Source organism: Peromyscus maniculatus, chromosome 6, assembly GCF_049852395.1.
Source record: "Peromyscus maniculatus bairdii isolate BWxNUB_F1_BW_parent chromosome 6, HU_Pman_BW_mat_3.1, whole genome shotgun sequence".
Taxonomy (NCBI): domain Eukaryota; kingdom Metazoa; phylum Chordata; class Mammalia; order Rodentia; family Cricetidae; genus Peromyscus; species Peromyscus maniculatus.
In genome coordinates, this window is record NC_134857.1 from 94,390,008 (window position 1) to 94,411,147 (window position 21,140).

The window sequence follows — 21,140 nt, forward strand, 5'->3', positions numbered from 1 at the left end:
TGGACTTTATTGGAATGACTTACAGACTGCAGTTCAGCTAACCCAACAACAATGTCTGGCAGTGAACAGAAAGTCCAAGAATCCAGTAGCTGCTCAGTCCAGAAGGCTGGACGTCTCAGCTGGTCTTCAGTAAGTGTTGGATTCCGAGAGGAGTAGGCTTCAATGCCAGAGAAAGAATGGATACACTAGCAGGTGAGGGCAAGCAGACAAAGAGCAAAAGCCTCCTTCCTCTTTGTCCTTTTATAGACTTCCAGCAGAAGGTATAGCCCGAATTAAAAGTATGTCTTCCTACCTCAAGATCCAGATCAAGGGTCCCGACTAGAAGTGATTCACCCACTTCAAACAAAGAAAAAAAAAATCCCTTACTGACGTGTCCTCCATTTCTGGATTCATTCCAGATGTAGTCAAGTTGACAACCAAGAATAGCCCTCACAGTGAGTAAAGCACGTGCTATGATCAGTACTTCTCCTCCTCCTCCTCCTCCTCCTCCTCCTCCTCCTCCTCCTCCTCCTCCTCCTCCTCCTCCTCCTCCTCCTCCTCCTCCTCCTTTTTCGAGACAGGGTTTCTCTGTATAGCTTTGCGCCTTTCCTGGAACTCGCTTTGGAGACCAGGTTGGCCTCGAACTCACAGAATCCGCCTGCCTCTGTCTCTCGAGTACTGGGATTAAAGGCGTGCGCCACCACTGCCCGGCGATCACTTCTTTTTAAGATTAGCTAATGGAAAGAGTGAGCTACACTATTCCGTTATTGTGTTAAAGGTTTAAGGTATAACTTAATTCTCACAAGAACCAAAAGACGCCAGTATAATCATCTAAGGCTACTGAAAAAAAAAAACAAAAAACAGCAAAACCCAGACTTTCCGAACCTTTTTTTGTTTGAAATGATTCTAATTTGCCCATTCCATTCTATGATTGCTTCTAAGTGTGCCACTTTAATTACAGAGTTTTATCTTACTTCAAATACCTAGTTTAATATTTATTACAGTTTCAGCTTTGTGGGAGTATGTGCCGAGCTTCCTACTTGGTAATATTTTGGAAAGAGAATTGTGGATGGCATCTCATACATGCATCATTTACAATGAAGCACTTTCTTCAGAAGTAGCCATAGCGGGACAGTTTCAAGAATGTTGTTACAGTTATGTCTCAGATGATGAAGGAGTATTACCCACTTCACCAAGGTTCTAGTAGGTTTCATGATAATTTTTACCTGATCTTTGGTGTTTAATTTATATTTGTTTAGGTGCTCATTTGTGAAGTTTTTTAGAATAATCACTGAAAAACTTCACAATCATGGGAGGAAAACTGGCAGGAATATTTCATTAGACGATCTAATGAGATCTTGATACGTTAGCTGTGTTTTGATAAAGGACTTGTATGATCCTAAGCAGTTGCCATGAATTGTCTGACCAAGTACAGAAAGCCCATGGAATGCCTTCTATTATGCAAAATGAATGAAGGGATGCTGTATTTCCAGAATTCAAAGCACATTATAAACTAAAGTAATCAAAAAGCAAGCTATTTCATAGACGGGGTACACTGATTAGCAGAACAGAGATGTTTCTACAGTGGTATTTTTTAATTTATTTGTTTTTAATTTTTTTCATTTTACATACCAATCCACATTCCCGTTCCCTCTCTGTCTCCCACCCCACCTCCCTCAATCCCACCCCCATTTTTAAATGATGCTAAGAACAGCCACAGTCTTTTCCAATAAGTAGTATTGACAAACCAGCAGTGCTGTTTTCTTTGTAAGCTCATCAATTTTTACTTTTACTTTTATTTTTTTAAAGATTTATTTATTATGTATACAGTGTTCTGCCTACATGTTTGCCTGCAGACCAGAAGAGGGCACCAGACCTCATTACAGATGGTTGTGAGCCACCATGTGGTTGCTGGGAATTGAACTCAGGACGTTTGGAAGAACAGCCAGTGCTCTTAACCGCTGAGTCATCTCTCCAGCCCCAATTTTTACTTTTAAAACCTTATCTACATCTGTATTTTGTATTAGTCCACCTTATAGTTTATTTTGCTTTAAAAATTTTTAGAATACTATTTAAATTTTTCTGTTAATTTCATTTGCTACATTTCATATTTTTGGGCTAAAATGATTAAGACATCCTTCTTTAGCTTTTCTATTCTACTTAGAAGCAAATATTTTTATATACATTGGTCCATTTACATCTCATTTATTCATTTATTGTGTTATAATTATTGCAAATAATGCATATAAAGACATCTCACATCCACAAACACTAGTGTGACAATAACACATTTTATATATGAATTTAAAGGAAATTCACCTTGAAATAAACACTGTCATGTACCTATTTCCATTTCTCTTTTTTATTTATTTTTATTGATTGATTCATTTGCTCATTTTGAAGGACTGAATTTTCACTTAATATCTTTTACCTTTAACTTGAAGAATATCTTTTAAATTTTTCATAGTAGAGGCCTACTCTCTGCAAGCATTAATACCTTGTTTTGTAATATTGTGTTTCATCTCTATTCTTGAATTCTATTATTTTTTAGTTGACATAGAACTTATTATTGTTCATCTTAATCACTCAATGTAAAGTGTTTGTGTTCCTTTGTGTAGGCTTCTGAATATAATTTTTTTGCTTTTTTTTACAACACAATATGTCACCTTTCTATTTCTATTGCAAAAAAAATGATTTCCCTTCTCTTTGCTTTAATTAGGATATGTCTATGTTTATTTTGATATTTGTTCTGTCAGGTGTCCAATATCATCCTACATATAAAATTCAGCTGTCCTTTGAATGTCTATATATTTTTACATCATTATTGCTTTAATATTATCTATTTTCAGCTAATACTTCTAATTTATCTTCTCTTAAATTAGAACATATTTTGTTTACCTCATTGAAAAAGAAATAGTATTTACTTCACATTTTTAATCATTTTCAACATCTGTTTCAACTTCTGGTCTCAACTACTTTTCTTTTAAAATTACAATCCATTTGTTCTTGGTTTGGGACATGTTAGTGAATTTGTAGTTGTATCCTGAACTTAATAAAAATATGTCCTGAGCTTCATCAAGATCAAGTTGTGAATGTTACAGTTTCTGTAATTTATTTTAAATCAGTACCATTTACATTGTTCTGGTAGATAATATTCTTGTTTGCACTAAAATCTCTTGTACTCTTGTGCTGGGTATGAAGATTTATCTCTAGGTTGGCTGTTTCAGATGAATTCTGCCCACGTGGGGTTCAAGAGGCAGAGAAATGTGACATGGGTTTTGAGGACCCTCTCTGAATCTCTATTTCTCACATATACCAATGTGTTCAAAGTTATTGGTTATTCAGGTTTTTTTATTTGTAATACTAGATCATAAATACTGTTTAATTACTACCTGATCCAATATACTTATGGGGAAGGTAGAGAGAGCAATCAAGATGGAGAGAGAGAGGGATGAGGAACAAATAACACTAGAAAATACATAGGGAATCATGTTACCTTATGTATGTATAGTTTAAATTTTTTATACCACTTAGGATTGTAATGCTCCCCCAAATATCCGTGAACAAAACCCCAATACCATGCATGAGAAACTTCCTCTACAATTTTCGATTATGGGACTATAAGAGATTCCCTTCCCTATAAAAAATAATACCAATAATAAGCTATTAACATTGCCTTTGTTTGCCTCCCAGTAAGTGAGGTCCTATCATTGAACAATTGAGGCACATCAGACACAGGACTTAGAAGAATTCAACTGGAGTCGATCTGGAAGCTCTTCACCAAGGACTAGCTATCACAGTATCTGAAGGTACTATGCAAGCTGCCAAGAGAAAGAGGCAGTTAGTAGTCTTACCTATCTGTGAAATCTGTGAACCACACCAGTGAGTAGACTGACAAGATACCCACAATGATGAAAGAGTGACACTATTTTCTTGTGGTTATCCACAGCTGTCTTATCGGACTTAAGGTGTGCTCATCAAGAGGAAATCACTGATTGTTACTGCAAACTTAGCTGACTGCCTGTGGCTGGTGAGGCCATAACTAGAGAGGACAAACTAGTATGAGTTTCCTAACACCAGTATAGCTTCTGTTCTACACATATCTGTCCTTATACCCAAAAAAGGGCAGTTCTTACTTCTCATCAAAGAAGCTTGTTTCACAACAAGTGAATATAACAGAAATACAGAACTGGTCAAAATGCAGAGAATAAATGCCTATGAGTGCCCACCCCTAATTGATACATTTGCAATATGATCCCTAAACCTACATCTTAGGGAAATAAATTGTCGAGTGAATAAAAGAATGTAAGAGCCAAAAGCTCAGGATATATGCAGATAGAACTATCTCTTAGATATGGCAGACAGAATACTCTCTCACCTATATGATGACCTGTATGAGACCAACATAATGACAACACTAGATGCCATGACAGTGTAGAGAGTAGGAATTCCATACAATCCGACCCCTAGAGGAACAGCTGTAAGAGGGTAATGGCTACTAATAGAGGAAGAATCAGCTGCATTCAGGGAAAAACGTTAACGTAAGTTCTACAAATCCATGTAGTTTATCTTGCTCATGAGGATGTATGAAAAAAGTTTAATGTACTGTATATAAATATATATATATATATATGTGTGTGTGTATTGTATACAAATGTACATAATCTTATATATAATATAATTATTATATATGCAAAATTAAGGAACAGATCATGAATTTGGGAAGGGGTAAGGATCAATTGGAGTAAGAAAAAGAAGGGGAGTGATGCAGAGGCAGGGCTCATGTATGAAATTCCCCAAAATACTAAAATTACTAAATGAAGTAACGATACCCTCCAATACAAAATAGTAAAAGTTTCTCGTATTTCCTCTAAGTCTTTCCTGTGCTGTTTTGCTCCAGACTGAAAACCGAACTGATGGAATGTGACTTGTAATTTCTTTATGTTCTTTCCTACACAGATCTTTCTTCCAACATGCTACCCTGGTGTTGCATTAACATGTCAGTTCTGGTGAGTTCATTTGTTTTAATTGAGTTGCTTAGAGATCCTTCTGCTCATATGTTCTTGTGCCTACAAATATAATTAGGTGGACTTAAAAACTCCAATAGATTTTTATTTTTAATTTAAAGAATCTACTTTCCTCACCATTCATGGCGTTCAGATAAAGTCTTTAACAATCACCATTGCCCAAAAACTACAGGGATAGATACATACCAGTCTCTTTGAATATGTTAAGTAAATATGTATAATATGTGAACTAAGATTGGACTGTTTACTAGGTGTCATAACCACACCTGGTTGTGGTGTTTTTGATATATACTTGAATCATCAAATTTTTAATTATTGTTCTCTTTTCCCCTTATCTCATCTTTGAGAAGACTTTGAAGATTAAGAACTTGGATATTAATCTAGGCAATGGTGATTGTTAAAGGCTAGCCTGATCTAAAACGTGGGATCCAGGACATCCAGTACTACACACACACACACACACACACACACACACACACACACACACACACACACAAACTGTCTCAATAAAAACAAAACAACAAATATCATGAACTACGGAGGTCCAGCCCTTCAATAGTCCCCTCCCAGGGTCCAGGAAGAATCTACAACCAGCTGATAATTAATCTTTGATGAAAAGAAATGAATCTATGTACACGAAACTCCTTAGTCCATACACTTTATTATTTTGTGATGGTTCTCTCTCTCTCTACAAGCTTATACTCTGCTCTCATTTTTAGCTCCTTTCTTGGCCAATTACTCTTTACATTTATCTGTTGTCCCAAGTTCTATCTTAATTCCTTCTTTTAGTTCTGCCCCTTCTAGGTTCTCATCCATCTAGTTCTTTCCCATATCAGCTCCTCTCCCATCTCCTTCTCTCTCATCTTGTTCTTCTCCATCTGGCTCTTCCTCATCTTCCATCTCATTCCTCTACTCTCTTCTAGCCCTTTAATCTAGTTCTTCCCCATCTTAGTTTGTTCCTCTCAAGTTCTTACCCATCTAGTTATTCCATTCTCTTTTCTCTTCTCCGTTCCCCTGTGCCCTGGAAGTCCTGGTATATATGTACACTTTCAAGCAGTATTCCCTTAGCAGTGTAAAACCAGGCTTCCAGGGTCAAATGGAGAGGTGATAAGAATCACATAGAGAGGCAATACCTGTTAATTATCATTTGCAACCCCAAACGGAAGTGACCAATGGGAAAATGAATTAACTAAAGGCTAACTTCTGTTAATATCTAAAAAGAGGGATCTTATGTGCTCAACTATAGTGTTAACCGGGATTAGTAGAAAATGTTAAGACTCAATAAGTTGCTAGGTCAATGGGAGAAAATAAAACTCCCTTCTTTTTTCCTGTGGCTCCTATCTGTTCAAGCTAGCTGCCATTTTTTTTTCTGCAGGGTGGGGGAAGGTGTGCTCAGTCGCTAGGCAACCTGTGTACAGGTACATGCCTCTGGTGATAGTTAAAGGGAGATCTGCAACTGGAGGTAAGATTTGGGAAAGGAGGAAGTTAAGCTTAATTGGCACATCTGTCAGGCCTTCTCAAACAGGTAGCCTGGATGCTTAAGTCTGTTCTTAGAGAGTACAGAGGTATCTCTAATAAGGTACTTTCCTCCATCTCGGGATGGACCTGGCCAGATACTGCCAATGATAATTATAGGGAGACTTGGCTGAGCATAACTGTCAGCACAGAAAGTTATCTAAATATTCCTAGAAGTGGTTAGGTAAGGAGTTGAAGGTCTATAAAGTTAGTATGGCTGTAATAAAGGAGGGTTGGAGCTAAATTGTGTAAAGTTATTACTTAACGTCCACCTAACCTAGGTAATGTCTTCTTGTGGAATTTACCTTAAATCAGGAGACTTGTTATTACTGTTAGCCCTTGAGAGTGGTTAAGGGAGATAACTGATTCCAGAGAAAGCCTTTCCTGATGCTGTTCTCCAAATACCTTGAATGTGTATGTCCAGAGAGTGATCAGTCCACACTGTTAGCCCTTCTTAGGGAAAAGTCAATTCGGAAAACTATGAAAGCACATATGATTTTCATAACAGAAGACAGCTAATATATAACAGCCAAATAACACCAAGAGCTCCTTGGAATTTGGCTTCCTCTGGAGGAATTCCTTGATCCCTCCAGGTAGTGACTTTACCATAACCAGCTGAGTTCTTATGATATATTCCTGTGGCCTGCAGCAAACAAAAACAAAATAAACTAACTAATAAAAAAAACCTTTGATATTAAATGTTAAGATAACATGGGAATATGTGTCCTCTAACCTCTTCTTTTGTGAGTCTGAGCATGAATAACAGTCTTTCTCAACTACCTGTTTCTCCATGGCTATATACTTCAGAAGCCCAAAACATTTTAAGTTTTTTAAGGAAATATTCACTTTCATAAGGGGCAATTATTCTAGCATGGCATTTATGCCTCCAAGACATTCTTCAATTTTTTTCATATTTTCCTGTATTTAGAAGAATTACTTTTAAAATGTACTCATATCCTATTTTTTATGAAATATGGTAATTTTTTCTTTACTTATCCAATACTTTGAGGATTTGAGGAAAATTTGTTACAAAGTAATATTTAAATTAGTATTTACATTTTATTTTATTTTTAAATTAAATACTTGAGTATTTCATAATGAATCTGATCCCACATTTCTCTACCCTCCCAATGTGTTTTCAATTTTTTCAAAAGCAATGAGTCCAATTCTAGCTGCTCATACACCCTTGGAGTGTGGCCTTCCAACAGAGCATGGTCAACCCACCAGGGACAACATCCTTAAAACTAACCCTCCTTTTTCCAGAAGCTATAAATAGCCAATAAGTCTTATCTAAGGCTAAGATCTCATGCCTACCCACCCTATCCTAACCCCAGTGCTGACATTCTGCCTGAATTTAAATTGCACAGGTCTTGTCCATGTTGTTGCTACTACTGTGAGTTAATGTTTTCATCTACCATGTTGTGTCAGGAAAACATTCTTACCTTGTAGTCATTCACTCCTTTTTTGTCGTTGTTATTGTTTGTTTTTTTTCACAAAGCAACATATTTTTCTAGATAGAATTCTCAAAAATTACCATTGTGTAAAATTAAGTTTAAAAAAAGAATATTTTATCACTCCTTACTTATTTGAACCTATTTCTCTAAACTGATCTGTCCATATGCTTTGAATCAAGCTATGGAAATTCTACGCTAAAGAATAATCTAGTTATTTTGTTATTACACTAAAATACTCATTAGTTGAGACCTGGATCCACTGTACTTTTGTATGTGAATTTCATTTCCAACTCCTGTCATTTAAGAGAGACTTTATTTCTAACTTTTGAAGAATATACATTCTGATTTCCATAGTGGCTACACCAGTATGCAATCTCTCCAGCAGTAAGCAAGTAAATCCCTTTCCCGTATCCATTCCTACACTTGAAAAATGTTGTTCTTTATCTTAACCATTTTGACTAGATTTAGATGAAATCTCAGAATAGTTTTAATTTTCATTTCCCTGTTACCTAAGGACACTAGACATATTTTTAAACAACTCTCAGTCATTTATATTTTATCATTTAAGAACTCTTAGTTTAGTTCCATGCCCTTTTTTAAAAAATAAAATTGCTGCTTTGTAGGATTTTTAATATAGTTTTTAATATGTTCCAGATATTGACTGTCAGATGTATAGCTGGTGAATATTTTTTTTTCAATTCTTTAGCCTGCTTCTTTACTCACTGGATAATATATTTTGCTGTACAGAAACTTTTTGTTTAATGATGTTCTATTTTTCATGGTTAGTCTTAATATGTACTTTATTGGGGTCAGGTTTACCAAGTTATTTCCTCTTCTAACTTCAAATACATTCCCTGCCTTTTTTTTTTTTTTTTTTTTTTTTAATCAGAATCATGGCACTAGGTCTTATGTTGAGTTCCTTGATACAATGAAATTGAGCTTTGTTCAGGGTGAGAGATAAGGATCTAGTTTCCTTCTCCTACATGTAATTATCTAGTTTTACTAGTACTGTATGTTGAAGATGGTCATTTTTCTCCATTGTATATTATTAGTTTATTTGTCAAAAATCAGGTGGCTTTAGAATTGTGGGCTTGTTTGTGGATCCTCAAGTTTATTCCATTAGTCAGTTTGTCTGTTTTAGGCAGTATAATGCTGTTTTGATTATATTTGCTCTATAGTATTACTTTACTTGATATCTAGGATGATGATATCTACTGTATTGTTTTATTGTTCAGGATTGTTTTGATTATCTTGATTCTTTTGTGTTTCCATTGTTGTGCCCAGATCGTGACCCCCAGAGAGACCACCAAAGATGAGCATGCCAGAATGCAAAAGCAAGGTTTAATTCTGGATATCCAAAAGCAATACAAGCCTAGGCAGGGACTTTGTCCAATACATCCAATCCAACGCAGTGGAGGTTGGAGGAAGTGCCCACCTATCTGCAAGCTCAGGTTTTAAAGGGAAAATTACAAGGTTACATCATTTAGGGGTGCTAGTACAGGTACAATTCTGATTGGCTTGCTTCTAGGGACTTCTAGAAATTATTTCTAAGGGAGTGGTTCCTGCCACCATTTCTCATTGGCTGCCCTCAGGTGGGGGCATTTCTATGGTCAGTTACCCTGGAAACCAGGGAAAGGACATTCCATAGTCTGGCAGGCATTACCTCATGACTACCTTGTGACTCAGTACTTTTATACTTCCTAATTTCTGGAATCTGAACTGACTGGTTTCAGTAACTAATGGCCTATTCCCAAAAGGAGAAATCTTAGGCCTCAATTTTAGGGTGAAAGCATTTTGGTCTTATTTCTAAGATGGCTCATTTTGGTCTTATACCATATGTACTAAAATTAATTTAACATCATTTTGTTATTTTAGAATGATTTTGAATACCCTTGCAATATAAGAGCAACTACATAGGAAGCTATATTTTATAATGATTCAATATGTCATAATTAATATCAAATAAATATTCAAACCAATGGCTCAATAGTGCATGTGCTGATATAACCCACATTATTCATTTTAGGGTTTTTTTTTTTTTTTTTTTTGGTGTTCTTGTGTTGGGCCACAAGAACATATTATACAGATTCAGATCTGTATTAAAGCTATACTTTGACCAGCCAAGGGTCTGTCAAAAGGTAAGCCATTTATTGTGAATATTTGGTGTTATCCAGCTTTTAATATTTCAGCTGTCTTCTGCTATGAAATTCTTGTGTGTCCAAATGTTTCCAGACCATTTGGCTAACAGCCCAGCTCCTCAGACCTGAACTTCTTGGTAACTAACTCCCTCACTGAGCCTAGGAGACAAGGGCTGGAAATACATAGCTTTGCTTCTTGTGGAAATGAAGCTCAGACCATCCCCTTGCCTTGATGCCTAGTGGCTCTCCCAAGCAACTGACTGAGAACAAAAGAGGTTTTTACATGTCAAGGTGGAAGGTAGGGTGGAGCAACATTCCTGAGGAGGCAGAGAACCTTGTGGTCAGGGGGAGAAGGAACAGACATTTCTGTAGAGACAGACAGAATGGTATGACCAGGGAGAAGAGAAGAACGCAGAGGTAATGTAGATGGTAAGGCAGAACTCTTGAGTCAGGAGTAAAGAGCAAGTAGAAATGGAGGGAGAAGAAACAGAGGATGAATATGAGGCAGGAAGCATAAGAGCTTAGTGGTTAGCAGTACTTTGAGGGAACAGTGAAAGAGAGGACAAAGGGGAACTGGATGTCAGGATGGAACTGAAGCTATGGAGACAGGATTTCACCCCAGAGAAATAAAGTAGTTGGATAAGGAGCTTGGTGCATCTAGAGTCATTCCTGCCCTGAATGCCTGACAGAGCTGTAGCTGTGTAGATAGTTTTGTCTTAGAGGAATAAAGTTAACAGACATAAGAGTATAGTGTATGTAGATTTTTTTCCCTTAGATATACCATGCTGGACATAGTGAAATCCCCAGACCCTGGGTTATCCATATGTACTGAATATTTAGATGTTTTGAAGCTTTCATAATATTTGTATTGTTTTTATTTTATTTTATTTTATTTTTTTTTGAGCTGAGGATCGAACCCAGGGCCTTGTGCTTTCTAGGCAAGTGCTCTACCACTGAGCTAAATCCCCAGCCCTTTCATAATATTTGTAATCCTTTCATGTAGGATATCAGCAAAGAATTCTTTGTCAAAAGGACTCACTGCAGGTGTATGTTAGCAAAGTGTTTCTTTTCCCATGTTAGTGATGAATAGTTGAAAGTCATTCAGTTAGATTAAATCATATATTAGTCTACGAAATTTATTTTATGGCATATCACTTTGTTGTTTTATCAGTTAATTCAGTTTATTTGTTTGAAGGATATGTTCACTCTACATGTTTGTCTTAAATATACATATAAAACATTTCAGGAGTTGCAAAGACAACTCAGTGGTAGAATACATGCTTATCGTGTCTGAGACCTTAGATTCAATCCCGAGCATTTAAACAAATAAAGTCATTCAGTAGTTTATTTCTAGTTTATGTTGATACATGATATGCAATTAAGTGTGTATAATAAATTTTGTTCTCCAAAGTAGTACTTTCTTATTTTTATATTAATGAAAGTTATGCATAAAAATTTGCTCATCATACCTGGTAGTCACATAGTGACACATGTTATTAAAGCTGATATAAATATGGAAATCTGTAGCAGTTATTTAAGATTTCCAAGTAAAATTGTTAGTTTTAACAATTTGAGTCTTACAATGTATTTTATGTATTTTATATTAATGTGATAATATAATGCTTTATGTAAATACTTTTCTATTTTATTTGAAATGCTGGCTAGTTGGAACACAGTCTTTGTGTGCATTTTATTTTCCTTTCACCTTTATGAATTAAATTCTATGATTAGAATCTAAGTAAAGCATTTGCAATGAAGATGGAATACAAAGGCACAGGAAAACCTTCCACAATGACATTATGGGTTATTTGAAAAGCCCAGTGAATCTCCTTTATTGAGTTCTGCAGAGCTCTGCTTGCCAGGTTTATATCACTGCTCTGAGTGATTTTGTTTCTGGATCCTGGAGGCAGAAGATGTGGATCCAGTCTTAGCTATACTCATAAGTAATTTTTAACTTGCACAACATATCAGCCTTTCTGGATGGACCACAGTGTTCCTCTCTAACAATGGAAATAGTAATAATTATTTCCCCAAAGGCTGCCAAAGTCTTAGAGCAACAAGGATTTTTGATAGACCTACCATGTATTCAGGCCTTAACCATGGAACAGACATTTGCTACTCCTGAAGTCTGTTTTGTTCTCATCCTACCATTCTGAATAAACAAAATCCATATTCTGATAGCAGGTAGATGCCAATTGCTCTTTACTTCCTGTCAATGTAGCCCTTCTCAAAGCAGTATTTTGCATCTAACATCTTTTTGTAACATTACATTCTTAAACCTACTGGTTTCATGTAGTAGTGAATCATCTGTGAAGAAGCTCTGGAGAATGAATGAAGTAGTAGCTAAGAATTGAGGTCATGCCAAGACTAGCCTGGAATCGCACATAATTATTACCAGAATTAAGAACATACACAATTAAAATCAGGTTCCATGGTGAAGAAGTACTAAAAAGTGTGGTAACAATAGATTTTTACGTAAGAGCAAATGGGAAAGCATAGGGTTATTTTCTCTAAAGTCAAGCTATAAAGGAAGAATAACAAGCTTTAAGTAATTATCAGTTACCATAATACAATGACCATAAGTTCTTATAATGAATATTTAAAAAGCCGAAGGTCATGACCGGTTTTACAAGTGGAGCTACATTCCATAGATTTGCTCAGCATTGTCTGGTCAAGGCAGATATTATACTTAATAGTTATCATTAAAGTAGGCCAACAATAATGCCAGACAGGACTAAATAATCAACATTGAAGGAAACTGGTACCATAATTATCAAGATTTTACTGAAATATCTCTCCTATCATCTAGATTTTTCTATGATCTCCATGCACAGAAACGTGCATTGCAGCATAGTATTTTTTTATTTTATAATTTAAGTTAATTTACATATCATCCATGGATTGATTCCCCTGTCCTCCCTTCTCCTGCCACCCCCCTCCCCCCAGTCCAACTCCCATTCCCATCTCCTTGCCACATAATAATAAAACAACTAAATGTTTGGAATAAAGAAAGAATATTAAGAGCAGCAAAGGAAAAAGGCCAAGTGACTTATTAAGGCAAACCCATCAGAATAATACCCGATTTCTTAAAGGAGACCTTGAAAGCCAGAAGGACCTGGATTGTTCAGTATTTTGATGTCTAGTTTCTTGAGTTCTTTATATACTTTGGAGATCAATCCTTTGTCAGATATGGGGTTGGTGAAGGTCTTTTCCCATTCTGTAGCTGTCTTTTTGTCTTATTAACCATGTCTTTTGCTTTACAAAAGCTTCTCAGTTTCAAGACCCAGCCATACCACTCTTGGGCATATACCCAAGGAATGTTCATCATACCACAAAGATACATGCACAATTATGTTCATAGCACCATTATTTGTAATAGCTAGAAACTGGAAACAACCTAGATGCCTGTCAACTGAAGAATGAATTACTAAAATGTGGTACATATACACAATGGAGTATTACTCAGCAGAGAAAAACGATGACAGCATGAAATTTGCAGGCAAATGGATGGAACTAGAAAATATCATCCTGAGTGAGGTAACCCAAACCCAGAAGGACAAACATGGTATGTACTCACTCATAAGTGGATTCTAAATATAAAGAAAAGAACAATCAGACTGCAACCCACAGAACCAGGGAGGCTACATAGCAGGGGGGACCCTGGATGACTATGGCTTATAATAAGTTTTGGTTTTACTCAACTACTGGGCAAGCCTCAGTGAAACATTTCACTATTAGGATAAGAATTTGTACTGTATCAAACTGATAATAGAAAAAAATAAATAAATAAAAATGAAAATTTTTTTCAACAGCATTAGTAGAGAGCTATCGTTTTCATTCACATTAAAAAATGAAGAAATTTAAATATAGATAAGTAATATGCCTAACCTCATATAACAGAGGATAGAAAAATCTTTTTTTTTTTTTTTTTGGTTTTTCGAGACAGGGTTTCTCTGTGTAACTTTGCGCCTTTCCTGGAACTCACTTGGTAGCCCAGGCTGGCCTCGAACTCACAGAGATCCGCCTGCCTCTGCCTCCCGAGTGCTGGGATTAAAGGCGTGCACCACCACCGCCCGGCTGAAAAATCTTTTAATTAAGCCCAGGGTATAGAGTTCTGACTCATTGTCTTAGCCACTGAAATAAGCTCACTGAAGATATAAATTTTAATAATATATTAAGTCTCTTCCATAGAAAAATTTCAGTAAAAAGAAAAGAGCTCTGATGTTTGAGTCACCAACAAGTAGATTGTAATTCAGACCATAAACGTGTAATGAGATAATCAAAAATAATTTATCTCCCTGATTATCTCATTTATGTAATTATATATAATATATAATTAAAATACATATAATTATATAATATATATATATATATAATGTCATCAAAACATACAAGTACAAAAGAAACTCTTATGAAACACTAGTGTTTATATACAAGAATTGGGAAATGTACTAAGAGTATGCCAATAAGAAGGAACCACAGAAAGCAAAAGAGCAAGTCTAGAAGTCTAAGACAATACTGTGGTTGGAAAGAGAAAACTTTTCATTAAATTTCCAATTACAAAATGTTTGATGATTTCTATAGTGGAGATTCAGTGAAGAGATAGTGAAATAAATAAAGAAAAATAGTATCATGAATTAATACTGGAGGTGGAGAATTTGTAGGAAATTAAAATAGTGTCTCTTTTGAAAGTATGTGGGGATGACAGTCAGAGGTAATAAAGTGCAACAGAAGATTAGTAATTGAATCTTCAAAATCCTTTGTAGGATAGAAATAAAACTTGCAAAAGATTTTTGTAGAGAAGGTAATTTATACATACATAAACGTCTATTGAGTTGATGTCATTGATACAATGGGAGTAAATGCAAATCTATATTTTTGCAGACATATTTAACTGTAATATATTGGGGGAAATTGGATAAACCCTGAATTATAAAGGAAGAAACTATGTAGATGATGCCCTCTTACAGTTTATACTAAAGAGAGAAATGGTAGGGAATTTATGAGGGGATTATTATGGAGTCTGAAATTGGACAGAATAATAACCAACGACACATAAAATAATCACCAACCTGTAAGAAAGGATACTCCAGGTGATAGAATAAGAAAAAATCATTGCCAGATACATACCTGAGAGAAGTATCTAAAATACACAAAACAGTAAAAGAAAAATCAAGAAATAAAAATCAACTAAAAATGTGGCATGGAATTAAAGAGTTTTCCAGACTTGATGAATTTTATTCAAACAAATTACCAATTTGTTTTACCACTAAAATAGTAAACTATATACTTATTAACTAAAGTTGTGAATATATGAATTATTTATATTGCTGAATTCCTTGAGTTATTGTAATGAAAAGAAAGACAAGGGATGAGTGTTGAAGGTATTTCTGATGAATGGGATATAGAGTTATATGGACACTGAATAATTAAACAACAAATCCGAGCAACATCTGGTTGGTTGAGGAAAAAAATAGTTTCACAGGAAACTAACAATCCTGATAAGCTAAAAAAAATTTTGGAAGACCACAAGGATGAATTTGAAAAATATATGTAGTCAGAGATTAGATGATGAAAACACCAAAGCCAAAATAACAAAAATCAGTAGCTTGATATGACTAGAATTAAAAGACTATAATATGCAAAGGGCAAAAAAATTGTAAGAGGTTTATTCATGGAGCATTTATATGTACAGCATCACTATGTGAGAATATTCTTAATATCAAGGTTAGGTGTAAAGATGACAAAAATCAAAGACTGGACTTGTTTGTTAAAAACGACATAGGATAAACTTATCAGATGATCTGAGTTATGCAATATGAAAGACATTCACATTCAGAAGTTAGAAGTACCTGAGATGGACTTTTGCTTTGGCAGTTCACCATAAAAATAAATATCTAATGCATGCTATAGTAAACCAATCTCATTTTCTAAATGAATGTTAGTAATTATTTTTTCCAAAGACTAATTTTGGTTTGTTTGTTTTTTTGTTTTTTTGAGACAGGTTTTCTCTGTGTAGTTTTGGTGTCTGTCTTGGATCTTGCACTGTAGACCAGGCTGGCCTTGAACTCAAAGAGATCCAATTGGCTCTGCCCCTGAGTGCTGGGATTAAAGGCTGCACCACCACCACCAGGCCCTCCAAAGACTAGTTATCATCAATCTGAGATTTATTTTTTCTGAGAATACAAAAAAGAAGTTGGTAAAATTATCATCATTCCACAGATGATTGCTAGGCTCCCTAGTAAGGAGGTTTCTAAGTCTGCTCTTTGAGCATTTGCTGGAGTGAGGAGTATATCAGGGATTTCAGAGAAGTTACAGGTTGTCATTGTCTTTGTAGGCAGTCAACTGGAGCCAAGCTCAACTTTCTCACTGAAGTCTAATCACAGCATAGGGGAGACGAGCACCTTCAGCAGAAAGAAGAAACCCAATCTAATCCCAGTCCTAAAGCTGCTTAACATGAGAATTAGCTAAATTTCCCAACTTTGGAGTTTGGGGGCAATATTTTCCAGTAATGTTATATAAAGGATCTATTTCATGTCATCACATATGACTTACTTATATAGAGTAAACACAAATTTGTGTATGATTTTCCATGTGGAAACTAACAGTGACTATGACTTAACGAATAATTGAATTAAGTCTTCTCAATGTGCCTCAGATTTGTATTCTATTCTACAAAAATTTATGTAGCCTATTGGATTGTTCAGTTATATGTAAAGTAGAGGCAATAAAATGGTGACTAAAATTTGCCTGAAATATTGTAAGCCTCAGTGCATTATGAATATTGCCTAAAATTGGATTGTAAAATAACCAGTCATATAAAATTTGATTTAACATACTACACCATCACACTGTGCAATACAAAATTCATATTAGATTTTATTGCTCCTAATTCGGTGTGTTATAAACCACAGTTGATGAATCACTGTCATTACTGGCTTGTTCTTTAGAAGGACGTTTTTTGTTTTGTTTTTCAGAAGAAGTTTAACAAGGTTTTTTCAGGTGATAAATTAGAGATTCTTATCTTTTTTCAGTCACTTAAAAATATTCTTGAAGTTCTTTGCCTTACAATACTTTCTCACGTTTTTATTTATTTGTTTATTTATTTTGCTTTTTTTTCCCTCTTTTTTAAACAGGTCCTTTGTTATGGTTTCTGGTCTGTTTTTAATGGATTTCTGTGTGTGTAAACATGTGTGTTTCTCTCTTTGCCTATATGTGTTTCTTGAGTGTGTTCTATGGACTTTTTTCTTCTGTTTGTTTTGTCCTATTCTGGTTTATTTGTTTTTTATTTTATCTAATTTTACTTTATTATTTTTATCATTGTTATCATTATTATTATTATTTTAGATACATATTATTATCTAATGAAGATAGAAACAAAGGGTGTGGATTTGGCTGTGTCAGGAAGTGGGAAGTATCTAAAATCATAATGAGAGTATATTGAATTAAAACTATTTTCATTAAAAATGTTCTTGAATAATTTCAGACTTGAGAGAATGTATAAAGGTATTATGAGGAGGTGTTATTTATTCTACCTAGGTGTTTCAAAATTATAGCTTCTTTAGTTATCATTAAAATTAAAACCATGAATCGGGCATTGATGTGTGCAGTTATAGTTACATAGCATCTTCTGATCCATGCAGATTCATGTTAAAATGCAGAACCACTGCATTGACACAAAGATCTCTTGGGGCTAGTCTTTATCAATCAAATCCTCATTTTCACTGTCTTTAACCCACGGGAGCCACTAGTTAATTCTTTTGTCAACTGGGCAATGTCCTTTAAAAAAAAATCTCTTTTGGATCTAGACAACTAACCATGTGGTTGCATATATCAATGGTTCATCCTTTATACCGATGAATGGAAATCCATGACATATGTGTGCCACAGTTTATATATACAATCAATTATCAAAGGATATTTTTGTTATTTTTACTTTATGTGTAATAGTAATGAAGTTAATTGTAAAAATGAGCAGTAGTTGCTTATGTGGACATAAATTACTGACTTTCTGAAATAAATACACCAGGATGCTATTGCTGAGACCTAATAACTTAAGACTTCAGTAAGCTTATGTCTAGTGCTTAAAAGAAATGCAGGTATTTTACAGACTGTTAGTAACTTTTTACATGCCAACAGGCACTGGTTAGGATCTACTTTTTCAACATTCTTATCAACATTTTGCATTGTAATCTACTTTTTCTTTTACTGATTTTAGCATGTATGTTCTGATATTGCACCAGGATTCTGTTTGTGCTGTCCTCCTGAAAAATGATGATGAACATCTTTTCATTTATCCACCAACATCTTTGATGAGGAGCTCCATTATGGTTTGTGTCCAGTTTCTAATTGTATTGCTTATTCTTATCTGTGCATGATTTGTTTTGAGTGTTCTTTGCATGTTCCAATAGCTATTTAATTTTTTATTCTCTCATTCAGATCACTGACAAAGCAAGTTTTTAATTTGATGCACAATTTGTCTATTATCTTTTAATCCTAACTTCCTTTCAAGTATATTCATTAAAAGAGTCATTCACTAAAATCGATGTATCAATTTTATATGTATACATTCATTTATATTTATTGTGGAAATCAACAAATCATGGAAATAGAAACAAAGGGCAAACAGAAAGGTTATTTTATGTTATGGGGAATGCACAATACTCAAAAAAAATAGGATAATGCTATTTGAAAGTAGAATTAGTTGTATATGTATATTATAAACACTAAGCATCACTCCAAAATGTAAGATAGATAGATAGTAGATAGGTAGATAAATAGATAGATGGATAGATAGAGATAGATAGATAGATAGATAGATAGATAGATAGATAGATAGATAGATAGATAGACCAACTGATTTGCAGAGACAGGAAAGAAAAGGTGTAATATAATCAATCAATAAAAAGATCCCAGCCTGGGCTACCAAATGAGCTCCAGGAAAGGCGCAAAGCTACGCAGAGAAACCCTGTCTTGAAACCCCCCCCCCCAAAAAAAAAAGAGCAAGAGGAAAATACTTGTATGCTAAGAAAAGAGAGGCAAAACCTCAAATATCACATGAAACTCTTCAAGAAACATAAGGATGAAATGATTGGAAATAAATATTAGGAAAAAAAATTAAGTCAATAAAAATAATAATAAAGATGGTATTATTAGCTCAATTTTATCAGTCAAAACTTTGTACAAGGAAAATAAGAATACAAAATATCAAAATGTATAGAATTAAATCAAAATATGTAATTAAAGCCCCATTGAAAGGAAATTTATATCAATGAAGGCATATATTAGAAAAGACATGTTGAATATCAACCACTTTTGAACTCTACAAGAGCAAACCAAATCCGAAGAAGATGAGAGTAAATTCCAAGAAGTTGGGAGTGATCAAAGTACACTGTATACTTATATGAATTACTCAAAGAATTAATAAAATATATCTTTCTAAAGATACATGTGACAATAATTAAAGCAAAAAGCAAGTCATGAATTTGAAAGAGAGCAAGTGGATGGTACACGGAGAGTTTGGAGGGAGGAAAGGAATAGTGTGATTATTGTCTCAACTGTTCTTTAAAAATCAGAAATCAACAAAGTTGAAAATAGGAAATAACTAGAGAAAAGCAAAACCAAAATCTAGTTCTCTGATCTAGTCTGCCTGAATTAGTATGGCCCAAATACTTTATTATACAGGTGTGGGCATTATTTATTTTGCAGATGCTTTTAGTTCCATTGTGGTGGGAGGGCATGGTTGAATAAAATAAAACAATGCTAATAAGGTTAGTTCATGGTGGAGGGCATGGTTGAATAAAATAAAACAATGCTAATAAGGTTAGTTCATGGTGGACAGGAAGCAGAGCCAGCAAGGTAAGAATACAGAGAAAGTTATACCCCCAAGACATAACCCCAACAAGCTACTTCTTCAAACTAGGCTGTCACTCCTACCACTCTCAGAACAGCTGACAATGCCATCCATCACTTCACTAATCTGTCATGATATTAACCCACGTGTTAAGTGAATCTAATGATCTACTTTCTCTTGACCTTTCCTCAAAGTCATTCCCCAACATTTACTAATTACCCAGTGGCTGTTGTTTATTCTTCCCTTCAGTTAAATCAAGTCGAAAATCTATGAAACATCACATTCTAAGAAGACAGAAAGTGGACAGGGGAGAAAGAATAAGAGGAATAAAAATCAATGTCAGAAATGAAATAAAGACTACTGCTATCAACGCTAAAAAGATGATCAAGAAATAAAAGAATGCCATCAGTAACTCAGTGTTGGTATGAAAGCCACAACCTGTGAAAACTCATACCAGAAGACATATATAATAGGAATAAGACTATATATATTGATTATATTTTATTAACTATTGCTATTTAATAACTATTCAAAACAGGAAGAACAGAACAAATGGGATCTTACAAGATTTCAAGAAAAATTATAGTTAATCACCTTTGTTTAAGTATATAGTTTCATATAATGAAGGAATTTCATTATATATTTTATTTAATGGGATAAATCTAAATGATTTGTTTCTTGTTTATTTCTATCATCTTTTCAATGAAATGAAAAGTTTTGTTGTTTTTTAAAAAATATCAGTTTCAAGTATGAATATTCACAATAATATTAAAAGTAATAAACAATCACATTTTGACTAGAGACTCAATTTGCTACATGATCAATGATTAAGAATAATCCATGCAATATCATATTTCATAATTTCAACAAATAATGACGGTATCAATTTTTAAGTCCCAATATCTACGAAAGTAGCTAAAACTCCAAATCCCATAAGTGTGACATTGTAATATTCTGTATCAGAGGTGGTTTACCTGATTTGTGTGAGCAGTCAATACTCAGATATAACTCATCTCTTATTCAAGGTTCAGTTTAATTTGAATTTTTACATTCAAAAACATTTAGTTGATCACAACCCAAAGCTTGGGGAATTCTATGATAAAGATTATTTTTCTTCTGATTCAATTGGTATAGTAATTCAAAGCAAATGGATTTTATTAAGGACCAATTTTCA

General features: G+C 34.5%; 1 long non-coding RNA gene across 1 annotated transcript; it reads left to right on the forward strand.

Moving 5' to 3' along the window:
* Positions 1-6,420: 6,420 nt before the first annotated feature.
* On the forward strand, positions 6,421-20,618 carry LOC121830502 (uncharacterized). Its single transcript, XR_006073721.2, has 3 exons — positions 6,421-6,468; positions 18,332-18,443; positions 20,216-20,618. It is a non-coding gene; the product is annotated as an uncharacterized LOC121830502 (long non-coding RNA).
* The last annotated feature ends 522 nt before the right edge of the window (positions 20,619-21,140 follow it).